Below are 7,603 nucleotides of genomic sequence, written 5' to 3'. Positions count from 1 at the left end.
AGGGAAAGAGTAAAAACATGTGTTTTTGAAAAGTCTGAGCCAGCCCATTTTACAGTGGTTAAGATGACTGGGTCCCAGATAACTGGTTACATAGTTCCAAGTCCTAGACCTGGCAGCTTGAGAACTACACCGGGTGTGTGTGCATGCATGTCCAGGGTCATAACAGGAGAGAGTTACAGAAGGGATTGCAGCATGACCATGCCCCATAGGGAGCTGCTGAAGTATGGTTTAAACAAATCACAACCCTGTGCTTCTTACGAGATAGAAAAATGCCAACTCCATTTGACCTAGGTATACACAGGTAAAGCAAGCAAAGGGAAAGGGTAAAAACATGTGTTTTTGAAAAGTCTGAGCCAGCCCATTTTACAGTGGTTAAGATGACTGGGTCCCAGATAACTGGTTACATAGTTCCAAGTCCTAGACCTGGCAGCTTGAGAACTACACCGGGTGTGTGTGCATGCATGTCCAGGGTCATAACAGGAGAGAGTTACAGAAGGGATTGCAGCATGACCATGCCCCATAGGGAGCTGCTGAAGTATGGTTTAAACAAATCACAACCCTGTGCTTCTTACGAGATAGAAAAATGCCAACTCCATTTGACCTAGGTATACACAGGTAAAGCAAGCAATAAATTAGCCAAATGTAGTAAACATTCTAGAATATCCCATTCATTTATAGCTGCATATCTCACAGGCCCCTCCTAGTATAAGTGGACGCCCTCTTGAAGGCCTGGATACCACTCTGAGAACATCAAGAACTGAAAAGGAATTTGTGAAAACAAATGCTGGATCGATTCTGAGAATTAGAGACTAAGGGAAATGCAAGGAGCTCACAATAGATCAAAGCAGAATTCCTACCTAGACAAATAATTTAGAGTATGAAGAAAATGAACCACAGAAAGATAATACAGGGGCCAAGGGAAAGGCAGTGAGCACAGTCTAGTCTTGATTATAGGAACATCATCAGTCAGAACAGAGCCCTTTCCTTTTTATTCTCAATAGCCTTCTCCTGAGTAGTTCAGAATTCATTACAAAGGAAGCCAGACACTGGCCACAAAAACAATCAATGACTATACCTGTTCACAGCTTTGGTAAAAGGCTTTATGGAAAAAGTATAAAGAGAGAAGAGGAATAACCAAAATTAACTTTCCTGTCTGTGAAATTCATTTAACCAACACCGGCCCTGGGAGGAAGGCTGGTAAGGGGAAGGGAGCAAGAAAGGAACCCAATGGCAGCCTAGGGTGGATGTCATGTCTGCTCAAGATGCCTTTGAGTGACCCTATCTTTGTGCAAACCAGCATCTCCGCGCTCCAACCCAGCATTCCCTGACAAGCATACATTCTCCTGCCTCTTCTAAATTGGGAAAAGGGAAATCTGACATTATGTAATTGCCCATTTCCCACAATTTAAAGTTAGGCATACTACAATCCCAATTAGAGGGAGAATTCAGTGCAACACAACAAGTAACAAATTAGAAACCAACAGGCTGAAAAATCTCATCCTAGGCACCCAGAAGCAAACAGAACTGACGTCCCTAGCCTTTGTGGCACAGCCACCAATACACTGCTACTCGCTAAGTCCAGCTAGAGAAACTCTCCACACCTTTTCAGGTCATTCTGGTGTCATCTCTTGAGATCTTTAAGGACACACCCATGTTCCCTTCACTCTCCCCGGGCAAGAATAAAGAGAAAATGGACAAGCACTAATAAAGCTTCCCCTAACTTCAAAAGACATACACCTCAATGATTTTTCTTATCTTCATGATCATAAACCACAGTCTTTCCATCCCTCACGCAAATTATCTGTGTTTAAGAAATCCAAAGCCCAAGGAATCTTTCCCCTGCTTCTGTGACTCACTCCAGAGTTCATCAAAAGCTCACCGAAAGAACAAATGAGCTATCATCTAAGAATATTGAACTTATACACAACCTTTGAAAAATAAAGTATCATATTAAGTACATGTTTTACACAGAAAAAGACTAAAAGCAAAATGTCTTTCCTTTTTCTTTTTTTATTTTTATTTTTTATTTTTTGGAGAGGTTTTTGCTATAGGGCGCGTGCACTTGCCAGACAGACAGAGAGAGACAGAGAGAGACAGAGAGACAGAAAGCGAGAAATCACCCCCCAGGGGGGATGGCCACGCTGCAATCCCTTCTCCTCCAGTCTCCTCTCGGGATTTTGGGCACGCACGCACACGCGCCTGGCGTAAGTTTTAAGCCACCAGGTCCAGGATGTGAACCGCGGTCGACTACATGGGAGTCTAGCGACATAGCCATTACGCTAACTGCTGGTCCCTCCTTTTTCTTTTTTTAATTTACTATAAGGCTCATGTGATAGCCAGAGAGAGACAGAGAAGTAAAGTGAGAAAGCATCTACCGGGGTGGGGAGGGAGGGTAGGTGGCCATGCCACAATCTCTTCTCCTCTATTCTTCTCTCAAGATTCTGGGCATACACACAACTCCAGGACTCAGACCACACAGCTAGCCATGTGGGATACAGCCACTCCAACCAATATGCTACTAGCTAGCCCTAAAAGCAACATTTCAGTGAGACCAAATTATTTCCCATACCAAAAAAAGAAGTGTGCTGGATAGAAGCTGGATTGTCAATCTCAAGTAATAGTCAAACAACCATATTTCACAGAGCCCCCTATGTAGAACAAGACACAGACTTCACTGTGAACACAAAAGAATACCATAATGCTTAACTGTCCTGTCCACAACCATCCCTCCAAAGAGAGGGAAATCATTTACCTAAAACGCTGCCACTCAACTGGCAGGGCTGTTTCTTCTCTCCTGGCTTAGATTACTCCAGTGGAAGGTAGGATGGTGCTATGTAAATCAGTCACATTTTCAACAGGGAGTTTCTATAACATTTGCCTGTTTTATGTGCAATTCTCTCTCCACCTGACTGCCTGCCTGCCCCCCAACTGTTATATAAAGCTGAGGGAGAAGGTCTGAAATGTTGGTGCCATTGTTCCAGAAACAAAGAAACTACAACTATTTTCTTTTGCAAACAGAAGTGAATATAAGAAGGGAAGGAAAAGGTAAAAACTAGATTAAATTTGTTTTTTCTAAAGAGCATAATAGAATATTGTGTTATGCTCTGATTAATAAAAATCTCTTAAAAAAAAAAAAAAGCCTATAGGCTTTACTAGGTAGAAACTTTAACTCATAATTTTTTTTTCCATAACTTTGCAATTTTAGTTATTCCAAAACTTGTTTCCAAACACTAAATCAATGCTGAATGCTACTTTCATAACTTTTCAACCTTATCATAGGTCTAAGTTTTTCTCTGCCTCATTTAAGTCATTTGGTAAACACTGAGCTCTTAAGTCAGGGAAAAAAATTAGTAAACAAATTTTAACATAATAGACACTAAAATAGAAGGGGAAAAAAACATAGGAAACAAAGAATACAGTTAAATCTGAAAACATGCCTTCCAGTCACTCCTGCTCACCAGTTCTATAACCTTCAACAAGTCAGTTCAACTTTCTGGGTGTCAATTTCCTCATTTGTAAAATGAGGAATATGGGCCAAATGATTTATGCTCAAAATTCCCATTAGTGCCAACAATCCATGAATGTTCATCAAAAAGTAAGAAAATACAATTCCAAATAAAACCTTATGGTTTACAAAATACTTTCACACACGTATATTCTCATTAATTTTCTAAGCAAAGTGTGAAGCACATTGCAGAGGGGAAAACTGAAGTTCAGAAAGTTCAATTATTAAGATCTCACTGCCAGAATGAAGCAGCGCAAGTATTTAAAACCCAGAACTTCTTAGGACAAATACCAGGCTACATTATTTCAAAAATGTTAAGTAAGTAAAATTAAGAAAGAATTGCCTTTAGGCAAACCTTTACAGAGGCACCAGAGTATCCTAACACCAAACCTGGAAAGGTATTACGAATGGCCCCAATGGATAAAAGTTCCGTGAGGACAGGAATACACTTACGCTCACCTTTGGCATCACAGAAACGGAACAAGCTTCCCAGAGTGCAGCACTCAATACTCTCTGACTCACTGCAAATCTCAAATGGTTAGGAAATATCTGATACCTTAGAAAAGACAAATTTCTGAATTTATTTTGAGATTTAAACTGTAATTTGAACTAAAGTTTTAAAAATGAAGGATTATCTTTCAAAGCTCTGGATTTTTATTATAGGGATGAGTCTATTTATCTTCCCAAAAGAAAGTCCAATCTGGTTAGGGAACCAAAAGGCTCAACCTGAAAAGTTATCTGAAAATCTTCAGTACATCTATTCTTTATCTGTGCACTGATATGAACTGAAAGTCATGATAACACAAGTGATGACTGATAAGAGCCACAAAATCATTTTATCATTAATCACTACAAACTCTCTACTAAATTGGTCAGATTCAGAGAATCTGTACTCTTACACCATTTCAGAGCTCTTCACATTCCTGTTTCATAAATCAGAAAGATTTTTTTTGGAGAGGTTTTTACTATAGGGCACACACACTCGCCAGAAAGACAAAGACAGAGAGGAAGAGAGAAATCACCCCCAAGGGGGGATGGCCACGCTGAAATCCCTTCTCCTCCATTCTCTTCTCAGGATCTTGGGCACACACGCACACACACGCCCGGCATGAGTTTAAGCCACCAGGTCTGGAACTTGAACCATGGTCGACTATATGAGAGTCCAGCGACATAGCCATTATGCTAACTGCTGGTCCGCAAAAAGATTTTTGTTTAAGTCACTTATTTAGGACCAGCAGGTGGTATAGTGGTTAGGGCACTGGACTCCCACATGGCCAACCACGGTTTGAGTCCAGGACTCAGTAGCTGGAAACTCACTCTGGGTACAAGTGCATGTGTGCCCGAAATCCTGCGAGGATGAAAGAGAAGGAATTGCAGTATGGTCATCCCCTCTGAGAGGTGATTTCTCACTTTCTCTCTCTTCATCTCTGTCTCTTGGGCAAACATATGCGCCCTACAGCAAAAATCTCTCCAAAAAATAATTTTTTAAATGTCATTTATTTAAAAATGTTTGTCACTTATTTATTAACTTAATGCAGAACATATACACATCTCAATTTATTATTTCATTAACGCTTAAGGGCGCTTGAGCCATTTGCCAAGCTTGTTCTCTCAGTCAACTGAAAACAAAACCTAAGGACAGGTGCTTTCAAGCAAGATCCCCCCCAAAAATTTACAAACCTGCAAATCTCAAGTAATCCTCAATCTCTGACTTCAATAAAGTTAGCAGAAGGTAATTTTTTTAGAAGTTGTATTTAAAAGGCAAGGTGGGGGGTAGAATTATACACACAATTCAAAGCAAAAGTAAAATAAATACAAAAGCTAGAAAATGCTGGTGAAAGTATACAGTTAAAAGTAGTTAAATGAATCTCAACATAAAATTTCACTGAAGTGCTTTGGAATTATCACAAACAATTCAACTCAACCTTGCCACAGAATCCTACAATGAAGTCATAATCATCACTGCCTGGTACTTCAGATCTGAAAAGTTCACTGCACCACATTTGTTCATTTCAAACTCAGGGAGCAGTATGAGAAATTCGCAGAGAAGCTTACAACAGCAACACCTACTGACTGCCTTCAGCCACTTGCCAAACTTGTTCTCGCAGATAATTGGAAAAATCTAATGACAGTCACCTTCAAGAGCCCTTTACTTAAGCATTAATGAGATAATAAAATAAGCTGCCAGTGACATAAAACCATTCATCCCCCCCAAAATCTATTTTGCCCCTAGCCATCCGTGTGTAAACCATCACCCACATTATTTTGAATGTATGGTTAACTGCTAATGCCTTAATGTAAATAATTTATTCCATGGGCAAAAATGTCTTTATATTAACATTCTAGTTAGGGTTGTCATCTAATAGTTGGACACATCATTGACCATAAACTGTTTTACTTAAATCTTTTAGCTGAGACCACTGCTATTATCACTGTTCTGTATTATCCCATCAGCTTTTTTTTTATCCTAATAAAAGGAGCTTAATTGTAGCTTTCAAAAAATGAAAAGGAGAAAAGTGAAAGTCATTAAGTCAGGATTACATAGAAAATTAATAGGGTTACTAAACTGGCTGCAGAGAATGATTCCATAGAACTTAATCTGTACTTTTCCAAAAGATTCTGTTGGAGAATCTATGCCTTGGAAGAATAGCCCCTAAGAGAAAACAGGAGAAAGTTGACACTTAACTCCCACAGAGCACCAGTATAAAAATCATGGCTTTAAGAGTCTGAGTCAGAGTTTCAACATGAAAGGTTTGCTTTACAAGAGGAAACGCCACCCCAGTCCATCCAGATAGACCTGGAACCTGATGAAAGTCGACACCTTTAATCTGAAATTTGCATAGCATCGCTGGCTCGTTTAGAAATACAATCGCCAAGCAGTGAGTATTAAGGTCAGTGAATGCTGTCTCTAAGCTCGCCGTCATAAAAACTAAAATCTATACGGTAATGCAGTTCAGGAGCCATGACTCTCCCATGCTTCCCTCTGAAAATGAATGCCAGCGATTCGGTTAAACCACCTCTTCCTTGAAAGCAAGCCATTTCTCCGGTCTCTGTTTTCCAAACACCGGACCCCGATGAAATTTCAACCTGCCCAACACGATTACGTCCACCTAGAAATGCTATGGGGCGATTTAAGAGCATCACGAATTTCCTTTCAGGTCAGCAGAGAAGTTGGAAACAGATGGGGCGAAGGAGGAAAAGTTCTTTTTGCAGCACCCTCTCGCCTCCCCAGCCCTCTCGCGGTTTACTAGCTCTAAAGAAAGCAGGTTAGAGCATCTCAGACTAGCACTCCCCAAGACTCCCGGAGCGGGGAAGAAATTAACCACCCTCGGCCAGCGAGCTGCTCTTCTCCCTTTCCCACGATAATACTACTCGGCCTGTCCCCTCCTGCATAGCCTGCAAAAGGCTCACCCAGGTGACCGAAGAAGAAGAGCAGCCCGGTAAAGCCAAGATCAGGGGGTGGGTGCAGCCACCCGGATGCGGACGCGGGTCTCCCGGCTTCTTGCAGAGGCGCCTGCCAGATAGTTAGGCAGATTCGGATTCCGAGATGCGTGTGCGCGCGCCAGGCGCGTTGAGCTGGACTCGCCCCCGCCGGGCTGCGCTATCAGCATGCAAAAACCAAATCGGATATCAAACTTTAACCCGCCTCCTGGTGTCCTGCTCCGGACCCTGGACCAGAGACCCAGCCAAAAACCGGGCAAAGGGCTGACAGCAGCCCTGAACCCCCGCTCCCCTGCCCGGACCCCCGGGCGCCGGGGGCCACTTACCGCTCAACCCGGCCTCCTGGTGCCGCCGAGCGTCCGGGGCGCGTCTGCCGCGCGCTCTCCCTGGGGAGAAAGAGAAACCGTGTGGACCGGGGGCGCGCGCTCACTCGCCGCCTCCTCTGCAGAGAAGAGCGGGCGGCGAGGCCCGGCCGGGGCGGGCGCCTAGGGCCGAGCGGAGTGGGTCCGGGGGCGGAATCAACCCCACTCTGGAACCTGGCTCCGAGGGGGACCCGGAATGCCGGCTGGAGATCGGCCCGGGGGGCCGCACTGCTGGAGGAGTTGGGGCGCGATCTGCCCAGTCCCCGGGCATCAACTATTGGCTAGGCGCCCCGGC

At 43.1% G+C, this 7,603-nt stretch overlaps 1 protein-coding gene across 7 annotated transcripts in view; it reads right to left on the bottom strand.

Annotated features, from left to right (window-relative positions):
- SIPA1L1 (signal induced proliferation associated 1 like 1) overlaps nt 1–7,603 on the bottom strand; it is a 413,451-nt gene that overhangs the window by 405,381 nt on the left and 467 nt on the right. For 5 of the 7 annotated variants that reach the window (XM_006167962.3, XM_006167963.3, XM_006167964.3 and 2 more), the window contains exon 2: nt 7,273–7,332. The gene's annotated coding sequence lies outside the window, so the exon portion shown is untranslated. Of the gene's footprint in view, nt 1–6,916; nt 7,070–7,272; nt 7,598–7,603 lie in introns of those variants that run through there. The other 2 variants (XM_014583986.2, XM_014583985.2) reach the window with 2 other exon arrangements.

This window comes from Tupaia chinensis, unplaced genomic scaffold (genome assembly GCF_000334495.1).
Source record: "Tupaia chinensis unplaced genomic scaffold, TupChi_1.0 Scaffold145367_1, whole genome shotgun sequence".
Classification (NCBI taxonomy): domain Eukaryota; kingdom Metazoa; phylum Chordata; class Mammalia; order Scandentia; family Tupaiidae; genus Tupaia; species Tupaia belangeri.
This window is presented reverse-complemented; position numbering and strand designations above follow the sequence as displayed.